At 40.4% G+C, this 20,209-nt stretch overlaps 1 protein-coding gene and 1 pseudogene across 4 annotated transcripts in view; both read left to right on the plus strand.

Annotated features, from left to right (window-relative positions):
- LOC100350705 (olfactory receptor 7D4) overlaps positions 1-20,209 on the plus strand; it is an 82,993-nt gene that overhangs the window by 47,339 nt on the left and 15,445 nt on the right. The window lies entirely within an intron of this gene.
- LOC127488539 (olfactory receptor 7A5-like) lies at positions 18,655-19,564 on the plus strand (annotated as a pseudogene).

Consider the following 20,209-nt stretch of genomic DNA (forward strand, 5'->3'; position numbering starts at 1 on the left):
TTTCATGAAGGTCATTTTTTTGCCACAATGTCTTGGCTTTCCATGCTTGAAATAGACTCATGGGGTTCTTAGCCAAATCTGAATGCCTTAAGGGCTGATTATGATGCCAGAGTGCTGTTTAGGGTATTTGTCACTCTTTGAGTCTGCTGTGTATCTCACTTCCCATGTTGGATCATTATCTCCTTTTAATTTTATCAATTATTATTAGCAGACACTGGTCTTATTTATGGGATCCCTTTTACCTTAAGCCTATATCTGTGATCAGTTATGAACTTATTACTTTAACTAGTAAGATGTCATTGGTACCTGCCAACTTAATGGGATTTGGAGTCCCATGGCAAGTTTTTAGCTTTATCCTTAGGGATGCTGTCAGGATCTCCCCCTCTGGGAACTGGCCAGGTTGCCATGAAGGAAGAGTCTAGGAGACTGAGGAAAGTCAAGCTAAACACACTTTATTGGTATTCTGGGCAACTAGGGGGAAGAGATCGCTCAAGCCAACTCCTGCCGGCCAAAAGCGCTATGGACCAGGAGCATTCCTCACCAGCACAAAGTGCTAGGGACCAGGGAGAGAGGCTAAGCAACCTCTGCTTTACAGTGTCTGAGGGTCTACTTATATACAGTTTTTTAAAGGTCAACCCCGCCCATGTGCTGATCTCCCAGGCTCCATAGTCATAGTAACACCGCCCTCCCAGGTCCTATAGTTGTAGTAGCATGGTTACATAGTTTCATTCCTTTGAGAGTGGATCTCTAACAGGTAAGTCTGCAGGAGTATGTGCCAAACAGTACATCTCTTCCCTCTCTTATTCCCACTGTTATATTTAACAGGGATAAATTTTCAATTGGATTTAAACACCTAAGCGTAATTCTGTGTAAAGTAAAAAGTTCAACCAATGGTATTAAGTAGAAAAAGAAAATACTAAAAAGAATAAAATAGTAAGCTGTTCCTTGATAGGACAAGAGCTCATCAATTCATTTCTTCTCATAGTGTCACTTTCACTTCAACAGCTTTCCTTTTAGGTGTGCAGTTGTCACAGATCAGGGAGAATATATATTTGTCCCTTTGGGACTGGCTTAGTTCACTCAGCATGATGTTTTCCAGATTCTTCTATTTTGTGGCAAATGACCAGATTTTTTTTTTTTACTGCTGTTCTAGTATTCCATAGAGTACATATCCCACAATTTCTTTATCCAATCTTCCACTGGTGGTCATTTAGATTGATTCCATGTCTTAGCTATTGTGAGCTGAGCTACAATAAACACTGAGGTGCAGATAGCTCTTCTATTTAATTTCCCTTGGATAAATTCTGAGGAGTGGGATGGCTGGGTCATATGGTAGGTCCATATTCAGATTTCTGAGGTATCTCCAAACTGTCTTCTATAATGGCTTTACCAGTTTGCATTCAGACCAACAGTGAATTAGTGTGCCTTTTCCCCTACATCCTCGCCGGCATCTGTTGTTAGTTGATTTCTGTATGTAAGCCATTCTAACCGGGGTGAGGTAAAACCTCATTGTGGTTTTGATTTGCATTTGCCTGATGGCTAGTGATCCTGAACATTTTCTCATGTGCCTGTTGGCCATTTGGATTTCCTCTTTTGAAAATTGTCTATTTAGGTCCTTGGCCCATCTCTTAAGTGGGTTGGTTGTTTGGGTGTTGTTGAATTTCTTGACTGCTTTGTAGATTCTGGTTATTAATCCTTTATCTGTTGCATAATTTGCAAATATTTTCTCTCATTCTGTTGGTTGCCTCTTCACTTTCCTGACTGTTTCTTTTGCAGTACAGAAACTTCTCAATTTGATGTAATCTCAGTTGATTTTGGCTTTGGCTGCCTGTGCCTCTGAGGTCTTTTCCAAGAAGTATTTGTCTGTCCCCGTATCTTGCAGGGTTTCTCCAATGTGCTCTAATAATTTGATGGTGTAGGTCATAGATTTAGATCTTTAATCCATGTTGAGTGGATTTTTGTGTAAGGCGTAAGGTAGGGGTCTTGCTTCATGCTTCTGCATGTGGAAATCCAGTTTTCCCAGCACCATTTGTTGATAGACTGTCCTTGCTCCAGGAATTGGTTTTAGTTCCTTGATCAAATATAAGTTGGCTGTAGATGTTTGGATTGATTTCTGGTGTTTCTATTCTGTTCCATTGGTCTATCCATCTGTTTCTGTACCAGTACCCTGCGGTTTTGATTGTAATTGCCCTATAGCATGTCTTGAAATCTGGTATTGTGATGCCTCCAGCTGTGTTGTTGTTGTATAAGATTGTTTTAGCTATTCAAGGTCTCCTGTGCTTCTACATGAATTTCAACATTTTTTTCCAGATCTGAGAAGAATGTCTTTGGTATTTGATTTGTATTGCATTGAATCTGTAAATTGCTTTTGGGAGAATGGACATTTTGATGATATTGATTCTTCCAATACAGGAACATGGAAGCTTTTTCTGTATTTTTTTTTTTTTTTTGCATCTTCTATTTCTTTCTTTAAAGTTTTGTAGTTCTGATCATGGAGATCTCTGACATCCTTGGTTAAGTTTATTCCAAGGTATTGGATTGTTTTTGTAGCTATTGTGAATGGGATTGTTCTTAGAAGTTCTTTATCAGTCATGGCATTGTCTGTGTATACAAAGGTGCCCACAAGGAATGCCAGCACTCAAGTCCAGGGCTTTTTTTTTTTTACAGGCAGAGTTAGAGAAAGAGAGAGAAAGATCTTCCTTCTGTTGGTTCACCCCCCAAATGCAGGCCAGGCCTTTAACCTGCTGGCCCCTCCAGTATTATATTAAATAGCAATGGTGAGAGTGGGCATCCCTGTCTGGTACCAGATCTCAGTGGAAATGCTTCCAACTTTTCTTCATTTAGTATGATGCTGGCCATGGGTTTGTCATAAATTGCCCTGATTGTGTTGAGGAATGTTCCTTCTATACCCAATTTGCTTAGGGTTTTCATCATGAAAGGGTGTTGTATTTTATCAAATATTTTCTCTGCATCTATTAAGATAATCATATGGTTTTTCTTCTGCAGTTTGTTAACGTGGTGTATTACATTGATTGATTTGCACACATTAAACCATCCCTGCATACTTGGAATAACTCTCACTTGGTCTGGGTGGATGATCTTTCTAATGTGTTGTTGGATTCTATTGGCGAGAATTTTATTGAGGATTTTTGCATCTATGTTCATCAGGGAAATTCGTCTATAATTCTCTTTCAATGCGGCATCTTTTTCAGATTTAGGAATTAATGTGATGCTGGCTTCATAGGAAGAATTTGTAAGGATTCCCTCTCTTTCAGTTGTTTTTAGTAGCTTGAGAAGAATTGGAGTTAGTTCTTCTTTAAATGTCTGGTAGAATTCAGCAGTGAATCCATCTGGTCCTGGGCTTTTCTTTGTTGGGAGGGCTTTTATTAATGATTCAATTTCTGACTCAGTTATGGGTCTGTTTAGGTTTTCTATGTCTTCCTGGTTCAATTTAGGTAGGTTGCATGTGTCCAGGAATCTATCCATTTCTGATAGATTTCCGTTTGTTGGCGTAAAACTCTTTTTTTTTTTTTAAATAAGGTTGCATTTCCTTTTAGGAGTTCACACTCCAGTGAAGGGTAGAGTATGGCATACAGCTCTTTGTAGTAATTTCTGATGACTTTCTATTTCTGCAGTATCTGTTGTTACATTCCATTTTTTGTCTCTAATTTTATTGATTTTGGTCTTCTCTCTCTTTTTTTTTGGTCAGTTGAGCCAATGGTGTGTAAAATTTGTTAATTTTTTTTTTTAAAAAAACCAGCTCTTCATTTTGCTGATTTTTTGTAATGTTTTTTGGATTCAGTTTTGTTGATTTCTTCTTTAGTAGGAGAAAAGATATAATTAAAATTACTTTGGATTTGGTTCACTGTAGTTTTTCTAGATCCTTGAGATGCACTGAAAGCTCATTTATTTGGTGCCTTTTCAATTTCTTGATGTAGGCACTGATTGCTATAAACTTTCCTCTCAACACTGCTTTTGCTGTATCCCATAAGTTTTGATATGTTGTGTTGTTATCTTCATTTGCTTCCAGAAAGTTTTTGATTTCTCTTTTGGTTTCATCTATGACCCACTGTTCATTCAGGAGCATGTTGTTCAGTCTCCATATGTTTGCATATGCTCTAGAGATTCCTGTGTTGCTGATTTCCAGCTTAATTCCATTGTGGTCTGAGAAGATGCATGGTATAATTTCATTTTTTTAAATTTGCTGATACTTGCTGTACGGCCTAGTATGTGGTCAATCCTAGAGAAAGTTCCACGCACTGCTGAGAAGAATGTGTATTCTGCAACTATAGGATGAAAAGTTCTATAGATATCTGTTAGATCCATGTGGTCTATAGTGTCAATTAAATCTTCTGTTTCCTTGTTGATTTTCTGTATGGTTGATCTGTCCATTGCTGAAAGTGGAGTATTGAAGTCTCCCAATACTATTGTATTAGAGTCTAAGTCTCCCTTTAAATCCCTTAACATATCTTTTAAATAGCCCAGTACCTTGTAATTAGGTGCATATACATTTATAATAATCACATCTTCCTATTGAATTGATCCCTTAATCCTTATATAGTGCCCTTCTTTGTCCAGGAGAGTGTGTAACTGAGGCTTTCTATTTAATTTTTTAAGTTTTATTTATTTGAAAGACAGAGCTACATATAGATGATACAGGGAGAGATATATCTTCCATCCACTGGTTCACTCCCCAAAAAGCCACAATGGTCAGAGCTGAGCTGATCTGAAGCCAGGAGATTCTTCCAGGTCTCCCATGCAGGTGCAGGGCCCCAAGCACTTGGGACATCTTCCACTGTTTTCCCAGGAGTATTTGTGGGCAGCTGGATTGGAACCGGTGCAGCCAGGACTCAAATAAGCACTCATATGGGAAGCAGGTATCATAGGTAGCTGTTTAACCTGGGCCACAATGCTGGCCTCTCACTGCACTCTTAAGTAAGGTGGATCAGGTCCCTAAGTTCTACAGAAATGCCCAGTGATGGGCATCTCCCTGCATAGACACGGCATTAGGGTGGGTTCTGAGATTGGCATGAGTGACTGGACCTGTCAGATTGGGCATACCCAACCACTGTGTTCTGCAGAAATGTTCCATGGGGATTATCTCCATGCTTGCATAGAGTCTGGGGTGGGATATGGGGTTGTACATGAAGGCCGGCCTCATAGGCACTCGGCCAAGTTGAATTTCCCTCCACACTTCCAGGAGTAACCACTCAGCTTTTTCAGTGGGCTGTGCCATTGGCTGGAGTTTGTAGGTGGGCACCACTACTATTGGGAATGAGCACATTAAGGTTTGTGCACTGGCCACTGTGAGCTCCACCTTTTTCCTTTGTTTCTGCCTGACTCCAGGTGGTCCACTCTTGCTGTTATCTCCAGGATTCCTTATAAGGCTGGACAGCAGTGGACTTCCTGGTGAACATCCAGGGAAGCTCAGTGTCTGCTTCCAGTTCTCTTTTCCTGTTGTGGAAAGTTTGGGCCCAGGGAGATCCTCTCTGTGTCTCTGTGCCAACTTGGGAGGTGGAGGGCATTGCAGTGAGAATGAGACATGGTCCTTATCACGTTCTGTGATCCACACAGGTCTCTCAGTCTTGTTCCCAAATTGTGGGGTATTCACAAAGTGCCATTGTCTACATATAGTTGCTAGTCAGACTTCCTGCAGGAGGCAGTGACACCTGGGGCCTCCCATTCCCTCATCTTGTTAACTGCACCCTCCTGGTCTATGCTCTGAGATTTTGGATCTTATTCTGGGATTGTAAAATCTATCATATGTAATGGAATAATCATCATATATAGTTTTTAAATATGATTTTAGTTATTTGCATACATTTCATAAATGCAGCTTTAGGAAGTTTAATGAGAGTGAATTTTTAAAAAAGATTTATTTATTTGAAAGAGTTATAAAGAAGGACAGAAAGAGAGAGATCTTCCATCTGCTCATTCACTGCCCAGATGTCTACAATGGCCAGGACTGGGCACTCCCCCATTTGGTCACAATGGCCAGCACTGGGCAAAGCCAAAGCCAGGATCCAGGAACTCCATGTGGGTCTCCCATGTTGGGTGTAAGGGGCCCAACTACTTGGGCCATCCTCTGCTACCTTCCCAGGTGCATTAGCAGAGAGCTGGATCAGAGGTTGAGTAGTCGGTACTTGAACTGGTGCTCACATATGATGCTGGCATCTCACGTCTCAGGCTGTGGCTTACCCCACTGTGCCAAAATGCTAGCCCCTATATGTAGCTATTGAAGGGTTAATTATGCTTTCTACTTAATGCAAGAATAATTTAACTGGTTTTCTAGGAGTTGATCCATTGTATTTGCAGGTAATATTACTAATATGTTTATAATATTCTCCTTAATGTTTTATATATCCACTCTATAGTTATATCCTAGCTTTCTTTCAAAATGTTATTTATTTTCTTTTTAATAAGTCTTGCCAGAGATTTATAGGTTTATTGATCCTTTGTGGAAGTGAAACTTTTACTTATTGCCACATAATAATATACATTGCATTTCTTTGTACTTAATATTTGTCCTTCATTTCTTCTCCATTTTTGATTATAATGTATTTTTCTTATTTTTAAGTTATATGCTTAGCTCATTACTTATATAATTTGGATTTTCTTTTAAATTTATTCTTCATATTTGAAAAGCAGAGAGAAGTGTCTTCCATAACCGGGATCACTCCCTAAATGTCTGCAACAGCCAGGACTTCAGCAGCCTGAAGTCAGCAGCCTGTATCTCCTTGTGGGTCTTTCATGTGGGGAACAGAGACACAAGTACTTGAATCATCACTGCTGCCTCCCAGGGTGCAGCAGGAAGCTGGATCAGAAGCATAAACAGGACTTAAACCCAGGCCCTCCAGAAATGGATGCGGGTGTCCCAAATTGCATTTTTTTTAAATGGCTTATTTGAAAGGTTGAGTTACTGAGAGAGGGAGAGACCCACTGAGGGAGAGAAAGATCTTCCATCTTCTGGTTACTCCCCAAATGGCCAGGGCTGGGCAAGGCCAAAGTCAAGATCCAGGAGACTCTTCTGGATCTGCCACATGGGTACAGGGGCCCAAGGACTTGGGACATCTTCCACTGCTTTCAAACCAGGCAAATTAGCAGAGAGCTAGATTGGAGGTGGAGAATCTGGGACTTAAACTGGCACCCATATGGGATTCTGACACTGCAGATGCAATTTAACTGGCTGTGCCACAGCGCCAGCTCCTCAAGTTCCATCTTAACTGCTGCACCAAATGCCTGTCCCCTCTTCATTTTTTTTTAGGAAAAGCAGTGATATAACTTAAAAGCTGTACATTTAAATATTGCATATATATATATATTGCACACATTTTAATCACTTCTGTGACATAATGGAGAGAGTTCAGATGGAACCATCATTACTAGGAATACTGGGGAGAACCCTGTGCTCTGATGGGTGCTTTCCCATCTTCTCCATGAGATTCATGGGTCCCAGTTTTCCTAGTAAAGTTCTAGTTCATAACTGTTCATTCAAACTATTTAGGGTGACCCTCGTCCATCTCAAAATGTCATTGTTTGGTCTGGAAAATAAAACATCACCCTACTGGCTCAAGAATGTACTAAAGAGGGACCAGTGTTTTGTGCGGCATTTGTTACTGCCTGGGACACATGAGTTCATATAGAGTGCTGGGTTGAGTCCCAGTTCTGCTTCTGATCCTGCTTCCTGATAATGTGCATCTTAAGAGGCAGCAGGTGATGGCTGAGGTACTTGTATCCCTGCCACCCACTTGGGAGATTCAGACTGAGTTCTGGCCTGTTGGCTTCAGGCTGACTCAGTCCTGGCTGTTATAGGCATTTGTGGCCCAAACTAGCTGATCAACTCTCCCTCTCTCCTTTTCTCCCTTTCTCTCCCTCTCTTCCCTCTCCCTCTAGACAAGTGAATATAAATAAAAAATTTTAAGAGTTATTAAAGAACATTAAGTACCAAGAATGTTGTGGTATTACACTTGGGACATGGATAAGGAGTGAAAATTATCTAATGATGAACATCAATGCTGTACAGTAGGTTGTCCTGAATACTATCCAAGTGAGAGCTGTACTAAGAGAAAAAAACAATGCACAGAATGCAGAGGTGTGTATGGCACAGAGTTTCTTCCTGTGTGTGTCTGATTTTGCTGCCTTCCTCAGTCCTGTGAGCTAATGGAAATTGCATAGGCAGTGAGATCAGGTGATTCCTCTGAACAGCCTCCAGAGGGCCCTCTTCATGTCCCTGTTCCTCAGGCTGTAGATGAAGGGATTCAGCATGGGTGTAACCATGGTGTACATCACTGAGGCCACTGTACCCTTCTTGGGGGATGATGAGACAGCAGCACTCAGATATACCCCAAAGCCTGCCCCATAAAATAAGAAAACTACAGACAGATGAGAACCACAGGTAGAGAAGACTTTATACCTCCCATCTTTGGATGGGATGTACAGAATAGAGGAGAGAATCTGAGCATAAGAGTAGAGGATCCCTGAGACTGGGACCCCACCAAAGATGACACCAATCATGTAGATTAACACATTGCTGGTGGTGGTGTTGGAGCAAGCAAGATGGACAAGCTGAGGAGCATCACAATAGAAGTGAGGGATTGGCGGAAGCTGAGCCGCGGGAGCCGCAGGAGCCGCAGGGTCTGCGCCCCAGTGCTGGAAGGGAAGTGGATGTGACACAGACGACCAGCGGGGAGAGCAGGTATGCCCACGGCTCCGAGTCCACACATCAGCGCTGGAAGGGGAGGTGAGCTCAGTAGCCCGAGACATTGGCGGGGAAACGGTGAACAGAATCTAGAGGGAAGAGGGCTTTGAGGTGGGAAAGTTCACCAGACTGACTACAGGAGAGAGTGAAAAAAAAAAGGGTTGGGGGGGTACTGCTACAGGCGAATTTCTCTCTCTGCCAACCTTGCAAAGGAGAGCAAGAGACAAAGAGCAAAGAGCAGGCCCCACTCTGGATATACATAACAAAAGGGTAGAGCTAAGGAACTGAGGCACTACAATTCAGTAGCCTAGGTAACCCAGTGGGAGTGCGCAGGAGAAACTGAGCCTGCTCAGACTCTTTGGGTAGAAGCCAGAGATCAGAAGCTAAATACCATCAGTTCTGCTCAGCCGTGCAGTATTACTTGCCTCCTGAATAAAAAAATAAAATAAAATAAAATAAATAAATAGAGATTTACCAAGCATAACCTGAGGGTGTCACCTTTGCACACCCGCAACCTGGAAGAACCAACCAGAGCTCTCAGGCCACACCCATCTCAAGCCTCCAAGGCTCTTCCAACAGCAGACAGTCCACTTCACACAGACATAGTATAAAAAAAAATAACCTCACAGTGAGGGAAGAAGAATTAACAATGCCAAGCAACAAACACAAAAATCGAGGGAACAAGATCAACGAAGACACTATGACGCCTCCAAATAAACAAAACACCCCAAGCCAAGATTATGAAGATGATGAGATAGAAGAAATGCAAGATACGGATTTCAAAAAATTTATAAGAACATTTAGAAGTTTTCAAAAGCAAATCCTTGAACTACAGAAATCCTTATTGGACAAGATTGAAAATCTCTCTCGTGAAAATGAAATTTTAAGGAAGAATCAAAATGAAACGCAGAAACTAGAACAGGAAAGTGTTATAGTGAAGAGAAATCAAAATGAAATGGAGCTCAATAGATCAAGTGACAAACACATTAGAAAGTCTAAAAAACAGTCAGTGAAACAGAAGAGAGAATATCGGACTTAGAAGACAGAGCACAGGTGCTGAGAGAAGAATTGCCAGCCCAGAATATTATATCCTGCTAAGCTCTCATTTGTGAATGAAGGTGAAATAAAGACCTTTCATAGCAAACAGAAATTGAAAGACTTTGCCACCACTCATCCGGCCCTGCAAAAGGTACTTAAAGATGTGCTACACTCAGAAACACAGAAACACGGCTAACAATATGAAAGAAGGTAAAGGAAGAAAACCTACCAATAAAAGAGCATAGGAAGCTCAAAGCGTATACTAGAAAATATCTTCAGGTAAATGACAGGGCAAAATCACTATGTATCAATAGTCACATTAAACGTTAATGGACTTAACTCTTCAGTTAAAAGACACTGATTGGGTGAATGGATTAAGGAAGAAAACCCAACTATTTGCTGCCTACAAGAAACACATCTCTCTAACAAAGAGGCATGCAGACTGAAAGTGAAAGGTTGGAAAAAGATATTCCATGCCAACAGAAACCAAAAAAAGCAGGTGTAGCGATATTAATATCAGACAAAATAAACTTTAATACAAAAACTGTTAAGAGAGACAAAGAGGGGCACTATATAATGATTAGGGTTCAATTCAACAGGAAGATGTAACTATTATAAATGTATATGCACCTAATTACAGGGCACCGGTCTATTTAAAAGATATGTTAAGGGACTTAAAGGGAGACTTAAATTCCAATACAATAGTACTGGGAGAATTCAATACTCCACTCTCAGAAATAGACAGATCATCCGGACAGAAGATCAACAAGGAAATAGCAGATTTAATTGACACTATTGCCCAAATGGATCTAACAGATATCTACAGAACTTTCAACCCTACATCTACAGACTTCACATTCTTCTCAGGAGTACATGGAACCATCTCTAGGATTGTCACATACTAGGTCATAAAGCAAGTCTCAGCAAATTTAAAAGAATTAGAATCATACCATGCAGCTTCTCAGACCACAGCGGAATGAAGCTGGAAATTAGCAATTCAGGAAACCCTAGAAAGTATGCAAACACATAGAGACTGAACAACATGCTCCTGAATGAACACTGGGTCATTCAAGAAATCAAAAGAGAAATCAAAAACTTTCTGGAAGTAAATGAGGATAATAACACAACATATCAAAAATTATGGGATATGGCAAAAGCAGTATTGAGTGGCAAGTTTATAGCAATAGGTGCCTATATCAAGAAATTGGAAAGGTACCAAATAAATGAGCTTTCAGCACATCTCAAGGACCTAGAAAATCTGCAGCAAACCAGACCCAAATCTAGTAGGAGAAGAGAAATAATTAAAATCAGAGAAAAATTAACAGGATTGAATAAAAGAAAAAATTACAAAAAATCAGCCAAGCGAAGAGCTGGTTTTTTGAAAAAATAAACAAAATTGACACCCCATTGGACCAACTAACTAAAAAAAGAAAAGACCCAAATCAATAAAATCAGAGATGAAAAAGGAAACGTAACAACAGACACCACAGAAATAAAAAGAATCATCAGAAATTACTACAAGGACTTGTATGCCAGCAAACAGGAAAATCTATCAGAAATGGATAGATTCCTGGACACATGCAACCTACCTAAATTGAACCAGGAAGACATCGAAAACCTAAACAGACCCATAACTGAGACAGAAATTGAAACAGTAATAAAGGCCCTCCCAACAAAGAAAAGCCCAGGACCAGATGGATTCACTGCTGAATTCTACCAGACATTTAAAGAAGAACTAACTCCATTTCTTCTCAAACTATTCAGAACAATCGAAAAAGATGGAATCCTCCCACATTCTTTCTATGAAGCCAGCATCACCTTAATCCCTAAGCCAGAGAAAGATGCAGCACTGAAAGAGAATTACAGACCAATATCCCTGATGAACATAGATGCAAAAATCCTCAATAAAATTCTCACCAACAGAATACAACAACACATCAGAAAGATCATCCACCCAGACCAAGTGGGATTTATCCCTGGTATGCAGGGATGGTTCAATGTGCGCAAATCAATCAATGAGATACACCACATTAACAGACTCCAGAAGAAAAACCATATGATTGTCTCAATAGATGCAGTGAAGGCATTCGATAAAATTCAACACCCTTCATGATGAAAACTCTAAGCGAATTGGGTATAGAAGGAACATTCCTCAATATAATCAAAGCAATTTATGAAAAACCCACGGCCAGCATCCTATTGAATGGGGAATATTTGGAAGCATTTCCACTGAGATCTGGTACCAGACAAGGATGGCCACTCTCACCACTGCTATTTAACATAGTTCTGGACGTTTTAGCCTGAGCCATCAGAAAAGAAAAAGAAATTAAAGGAATACAAATTCAGAAGGAAGAAGTCAAACTATCCCTCTTTGCAGACAATATGCTTCTTTATTTAGTGGACCCAAAGAACTCTACTAAGAGACTGTTGGAACACATAGAAGAGTTTGGCAAAGTAGCAGGATATAAAATCAATGCACAAAAATGAACAGCCTTTGTATACACAGGCAATGCCACGGCTGAGGAAGAACTGCTAAGATCAATCCCATTCACAATAGCTACAAAAACAATCAAATACCTTGGAATAAACTTAACCAAGGACGTTCAAGATCTCTACGATGAAAATTACAAAACCTTAAAGAAAGAAATAGAAGAGGATACCAAAAGAATGGAAAAATCTTCCATCCTCATGGATTGGAAGAATCAACATTATTAAAATGCCATTCTCCCAAAAGCAATTTATAGATTCAATGCTATCCCAATCAAGATACCAAAGACATTCTTCTTTGATCTAGAAAAAATGATGCTGAAATTCATATGGAGGCACAAGAGACCTAGAATAGCTAAAGCAATCTTGTACAACAAAAACAAAGCCAGAGGCATCACAATACCAGACTTCAGGACATACTACAGGGCAGTTGTAATCAAAACAGCATGGTACAGGTACAGAAACAGATGGATAGACCCATGGAACAGAATAGAAACTCCAGAAATCAATTCGAACATCTACAGCCAACTGATATTTGATCAAGGATCCAAAACCAATCCCTGGAGTAAGGACAGTCTATTCAATAAATGGTGCTGGGAAAACTGGATTTCCACGTGCAGAAGCATGAAGCAAGACCCCTACCTTACACCTTACACAAAAATCCACTCAACATGGATTAAAGACCTAAATCTATGACCCGACACCATCGAATTATTAGAGAACATTGGAGAAACCCTTCAAGATATTGGCACAGGCAAAGAGTTTCTGGAAAAGACCTGGGAAGCACAGGCAGTCAAAGCCAAGATCAACTATTGGGATTGCATCAAATTGAGAAGTTTCTGTACTGCAAAAGAAACAGTCAGGAGAGTGAAGAGACAGACAGAATGGGAAAAAATATTTGCAAACTATGCAACAGATAAAGGATTAATAACCTGAATCTACAAAGAGATCAAGAAACTCCACAAAAAACAAAACAAACAACCCACTTAAGAGATGGGCCAAGGACCTCAATAGACATTTTTCAAAAGAGGAAATCCAAATGGCCAACAGGCGCATGAAAAAATGTTCAAGATCACTAGCAATCAGGGAAATGCAAATCAAAACCACAATGAGGTTTCACCTCACCCCAGTTAGAATGGCGCACATACAGAAATCTACCAACAACAGATGCTGGAGAGGATGTGGGGAAAAAGGGACACTAACCCACTGTTGGTGGGAATGCAAATTGGTTAAGCCACTATGGAAATCAGTCTGGAGATTCCTCAGAAACCTGAAGATAACCCTACCATTTGACCCAGCCATCCCACTCCTTGGAATTTACCCAAAGGTATTTAAATTGGCAAACAAAAATGGTCTGCACCCTAATGTTTATTGCAGCTCAATCACAATAGCTAAGACCTGGAACCAACCTAAATGCCCATCAACGGTAGACTGGATAAAGAAATTATGGGATATGTACTCTTTAGAATACTATACCACAGTAAAAACAATGAAATCCGGTCATTTGTAACAACATGGAGGAATCTGGAACACATCATGCTGAGTGAAATAAGGCAGTCCCAAAGGGACAAATATATGTTCTCCCTGATCGGTGACAACTGACTGAACACCAAAGGGGAAACTTGTTGAAGTGAAATGGACACTATGAGAAATGGTGACTTGATCAGCATAGCCCTGACTGTTAATGAACAACTTAATACGTTTCCCCTCTTAGAATTTTTTGGTCTGTTCTACTTAATACTACTGGTTTAATTCTGTAATTAATACACAGTTATTCTTAAGTGTTGAAATTTAACTGATAAGTGATCGCTGTTAAAAATAAGGGTGGGAATAAGAGAGGGAAGAGATGTACAATTTGGGACATGCTCAAGCTGACTTGCCCCAAATGGTAGAGTTAGAAACATACCAGGGGATTCCAATTCAATCCCATCAAGGTGGCATGTACCAATGCCATCTCACTAGTCCAAGTGATCAATTTCAGTTCACAATTGATCATAATGAAAGGACTAAGAGTCAAAGGGATCACATAAACAAGTCTAGTGCCTGCTAATACTAACCAATAGAATAAATAAAGGGGAGAGTGATCCAACATGGGAAGCGAGATACTCAGCAGACTCATAGAATGGCAGATGTCCTAAATAGCACTCTGGCCTCAGAATCAGCCCTAAAGGCATTCGGATCTGGCTGAAAAGCCCATGAGAGTATTTCAGGCATGGAAAGCCAAGACACTCTGGCAAAAGATCTCTGTGAGTGAGATCCCAGTGGAAAGAACAGGTCTTCAATGAAGGAGGTACCTTTCTCTGAAGGGAGGAGAGAGCTTCCAGTTTGATTATGACCTTGTCTAAATAAGATAAGAGTCGGAGAACTCAAAAGGCTTCCATAGCCTTGGAAACTCATGACGGGAGCATAGGGAGATTACTGATGCCATAAACAGGAGTGTCAATTTGTAAAGTCAACAACAGGAGTCACTGTGCACTTACTGCTCATGTAGGATCTCTGTCCTTAATGTGCTGTACATTGTGATTTAATGCTGTAACGAGTACTAAAACAATATATTTCACTTTGTGTTTCTATGTGGGTGCAAACTGTCGAAATCTTTACTTAATGTATACTGAACTGATCTTCTGTATATAAAGAAAATTAAAAATGAATCTTGATAGGAATGGAAGGGGAGAGAGAGCAGGAAAGGGGAGGGTTGTGGGTGGGAGGGAATTCATTGGGTGGTGGAAAGCCAATGTGCACAAGACAATCAATGTGAGACACCACATTAACAGACTGCAGAAGAAAAACCATATGATTGTCTCAATAGATGCCGAGAAAGCATTTGATAAAATACAACACCCTTTTAAGATGACAACCCTAAGCAAACTGGGTTTGGAAGGAACATTCCTCAATACAATCAAAGCAATCTATGAAAAACCCACAGCCAACATCCTATTGAATGGGAAAAGTTGGAAGCATTTCCACTGAGATCGGGTACCAGACAGGGATGCCCACTCTCAGCACTGCTATTCAATAAAGTTCTGGAAGATTTAGCCAGAGCTATTAGGCAAGAAAAAGAAATTAAATGGATACAAATTGGGAAGGAAGAACTCAAACTGTCCCTCTTGGCAGATGATATGATTCTTTATTTAGTGGACCCAAAGAACTCTACTAAGAGACTGTTGGAACACATAGAAGAGTTTGGCAAAGTAGCAGGCTATAAAATCAATGCACAAAAATGAACAGCCTTTGTATACACAGGCAATGCCACAGCTGAGGAAGAACTGCTAAGATCAATCTCATTCACAATAGCTACAAAAACAATCAAATACCTTGGAATAAACTTAACCAAGGACGTTCAAGATCTCTACGATGAAAATTACAAAACCTTAAAGAAAGAAATAGAAGAGGATACCAAAAGAATGGAAAAATCTTCCATGCTCATGGATTGGAAGAATCAATATCATCAAAATGTCCATTCTCCCAAAAGTAATTTATAGATTCAATAAAATACCAATCAAGATACTGAAGACCTTCTGAGATCTGGAAAAATGATGCTGAAATTCATATGGAGACACAGGAGACCTCGAATAGCTAAAGAAATCTTGTACAACAAAAACAAAGCCGGAGGCATCACAATACCAGACTTCAGGACATACTACAGGGCAGTTGTAATCAAAACAGCATGGTACTGGTACAGAAACAGATGGATAGACCCATGGAACAGAATAGGAACTCCAGAAATCAATTCAAATATCTACAGCCAACTGATATTTGATCAAGGATCCAAAACCAATCCCTGGAGTAAGGACAGTCTATTCAATAAATGGTGCTGGGAAAACTGGATTTCCACGTGCAGAAGCATGAAGCAAGACCCCTACCTTTCACCTTACACAAAAATCCACTCAACATGGATTAAAGACTTAAATCTATGACCTGACACCATCAAATTATTGGAGAGCATTGGAAAAACCCTGCAAGATATAGGTGCCGGCAATGACTTCTTGGAAAACACCCCAGAAGCACAGGCAGTCAAAGCCAAAATTAACATTTGGGATTGCATCAAATTGAGAAGTTTCTGTACTGCAAAAGAAACAGGAGAGTGAAGAGACAACCGACAGAATGGGAAAAAAATATTTGCAAACTATGCAACAGATAAAGGATTAATAACCTGAATCTACAAAGAGATCAAGAAACTCCACAAAAAACAAAACAAACAACCCACTTAAGAGATGGGCCAAGGACCTCTATAGACATTTTTCAAAAGAGGAAATCCAAATGGCCAACAGGCACATGAAAAAATGTTCAAGATCACTAGCAATCAGGGAAATGCAAATCAAAACCACAATGAGGTTTCACCTCACCCCAGTTAGAATGGCTCACATACAGAAATCTACCAACAATAGATGCTGGAGAGGATGTGGGGAAAAAGGGACACTAACCCACTGTTGGTGGGAATGCAAATTGGTCAAGCCACTATGGAAATCAGTCTGGAGATTCCTTAGAAACCTGAATGTAGCCCTACCGTTTGACCCAGCCATCCCACTCCTTGGAATTTACCCAAAGGAAATTAAATTGGCAAACGAAAAAGCAGTCTGCCCCTTAATGTTTTATTGCAGCTCAATTCACAATAGCTAAAACCTGGAACCAACCCAAATGCCCATCAACGGTAGACTGGATAAAGAAATTATAGGACATGTACTCTATAGAATACTATACAGCAGTCAAAAAAAATGAAACCCGGTCATTTGCAACAAGATAGAGTAATTTGGAAAACATCATGCTGAGTGAATTAAGCCAGTCCCAAAGGGACAAATATCATACGTTCTCCCTGATCGGCAACAACTAACTGAGCACCAAAGGGGAAACTTGTCGAAATGAAATGGACACTATGAGAAACAGTGACTTGATCAGCTCTTGTCCTGACGGTTGATGTACAATGTAATACTTTATCCATTTTAGTATTTTTTTTTGTTCTAGTACCATTGATTGAACTCTGTAATTAAGACACAATTATTCTTAGGTGTTTAAATTTTAACTGAAAAGTGATCCCTGTTAGGAATTTGGAAAACATTATGCTGAGTGAAATAAGCCAATCCCAAAGGAAAAATACCACTTGTTCTCCTTGATAGGTGACAACTGACTGAGCACCAAAAAGGAAACCTGTTAAAGTGAAATGAACACTATGAGAAACGGTGACTTGATCAGCCCTCACTCTGACTGTTGATGATGCAGATCCGGTTGAAAAGCCCATGAGAGTATTTCAGGCATGGAAAGCTAAGACACTCTGGGGGGAAAAAAACCTAAATGAAATATCTCTGTGAGTGAGATCCCAGTGAAAAGAACAGGTCATCAAAGAAGGAGGTACCTTTCTCTGAAGGGAGGAGAGAACTTCCACTTTGACCATGGCCTTGTCTAAATATGATCAGAGTCGGTGAACTCAAAAGGCTTCCATAGCCTTGGCAATTCATGACAAGAGCCTAGGGTGATTACTGATGCCATAAACAAGAGTGTGAATTTGTTAAGTCAACAACAGGAGTCACTGTGCACTTACTCCTCATGTAGGATCTCTCTCCTTAATGTGCTGTACATTGAGATTTAATGCTATAACGAGTACTCAAACAGTATTTTTCACTTTATGTTTCTGTGTGGGAGCAAACTCTTGAATTCTTAACGTATGCTAAACTGATCTTCTGTATATAAAGAGAATCAAAAATGGATCTTGATGTGAATGGAAGGGGAAAGGGAGTGGGAAAGGGGAGGGTTGTGGGTGGGAGGGACGTTATGGGGGGGAAGCCATTGTAATCCATTAGCTGTACTTTGGAAATTTATATTCATTAAATAAAAGTTTTAAAAAAAAGTTGCTGTTTGTAGTACTTGACTCTAAGTCAGACATAAAGGGAATAGATGAGGGCCCAGTGCTGTGGCATAGTGACTAAAGCCACCACCTGCAATGCCAGATTGCATACGGGTACCGGTTCCAGTCCCAACTGCTCCACTTCTCATCAGGCTCTCTGATATGACTTGGGAAAGCAGTGGAAGGTAACCTAAGTGCTTGAGCCCCTGCACCCATGTGGGAGACCTAGAAGAAGCTACTGGCTCCTCGCTTTGGATCAGCACATCGCCAGCATCTGTGGCCATCTGGGGAGTGGACCAGTGGTTGGATGACCTCTCTCTCTTGCCTCTGCCTCTCTGTAACTCTGCCTTTCAAATAAAACAACACACACACAAAACCAAAGGGAATAGATGAGTGTCCCAGAGGCTAATGGACAGAGATTGGTCAGCATTACAAAATGTTGCCTATAACAAGTGACTATAGAATTCCTAAGTTTTGTAACAGTAAGCTTGTTTTTCTCAATTCTTCACCTCAAGAATTGAAAATTCAGAGAGAATTGAGATGCTGCTCATTGTCTATTTCACATTCCTTCTCTTCTTAAATTGTTCAGCTGATGTGTCAACAACATGGAACCAGGAAATCGAACAAGTATTTTAGGATTTTTACTCCTGGGCTTTTCTCAAGACTCAAAGCAACAACCTCTGCTATTTGGTTTGTTCCTGCTCATGCTTGTGGTCATGATGCTTGGAAACCTGCTCATCATCCTGGCCATCGGCTCCCATGCCCGCCTCCACATGCCCATGTACTTCTTCCTCTCCAAACTGTCCTTGGCTGACATCTGTTTCATCTCTACAACCATCCCAAAGATGCTGCAGAACATCAAGACTCAGAACTATTCCATCACCTTCACAGGCTGCATCACTCAAATGTACTTCTTCATGGTTTTTGGGGGCATGGACACACTTCTCCTCACCTGAATGGCCTACGATCGCTTTGTGGCCATCTGCCACCCCTTGCACTACCCAGTCATCATGAATCCCCGTTTCTGTGGCCTGCTGGTTCTTGTATCCTGGTTCATCAGTCTGTCATATGCCCTGATCCAGAGCCTGTTGATGCTGAGGCTGTCCTTCTGCACCAGGTGGGTAGTTGCACACTTTTACTGTGAGCTTGCTCAGGTCCTGGTACTTGCCTGCTCTGACACGTTCATCAATTACACCCTGCTCTACGTGGTGCCTGCTCTTCTTGGCTTCGTTCCCCTCTCAGGGATCCTTTTCTCTTATAAGTGAATTGTCTCCTCCATTCTGAAAATTCCGTCAACTGGTGGAAGATACAAAGCATTCTTCACGTGTGGGTCTCATCCAACTGTGGTTTTTCTGTTCTACGGGACAGGCCTTGGGGTGTATCTCACTTCTGATGCCTCGTCTTCTTCCTGGAAGGGCATGGTGGCCTCGGTGATGTATATAAACTGTTGGGAGGAAATGGCTTAAAGTCTAAATGAACTTAATTATCTTATAACCACACAGGAAATATTTAGGTGTTACTGTCATTGGTTCTATTTTACTGAAACAAATTATGAGTGACTAAATGACAAAAATCCCCGAATATGGGTGAAATGGTCATTTTTCAATTCAGTTGTTGTTTAAAGCTATTATCTATGTTGCTACTAAACTAGATTCTTTTTGCTTTTTACTTAAGCTTCATATTCAATGAAGTAGTAAGCCAGTGTACTGTAATGTAAATTTAAAATATGTCATCTCAAAAACTAAAAAACAAAGGTAAAAGGAAGGACGGTAGGAAGGAGGGAGAAAGGGAGGGAGAGAGGAGGGGAATTTCATTATGTTCTTAGACTTACATTTACAAATCATATTGAATCTGTTAAAATTAATTAAAATTAAAATGAACATAATAAAAGACCTTTGAAGTCTTCCCATGACCCACTTCACCTCCCTCCACTTTCTCACCTTCCAATATACCCATGAGCATAGGCTCATAAGATGACATATTCCATTTAGATGACACCTCATGGTTCTGTTTATTCAACAAGAAATTCTCATCTGCTTTAGTATAGAGGCCCTCGGGAGATCTGACCACAGGAGAGCTTTAGGCTAAGGAGAAAATGCTTCTGAAGGACCTTCCCGAGAATTAGGAAACTTCAGGGTTACAGATTC

Source organism: Oryctolagus cuniculus, chromosome 16 (genome assembly GCF_051225735.1).
Source record: "Oryctolagus cuniculus isolate XC-2025 breed Fujian yellow rabbit chromosome 16, ASM5122573v1, whole genome shotgun sequence".
Taxonomy (NCBI): domain Eukaryota; kingdom Metazoa; phylum Chordata; class Mammalia; order Lagomorpha; family Leporidae; genus Oryctolagus; species Oryctolagus cuniculus.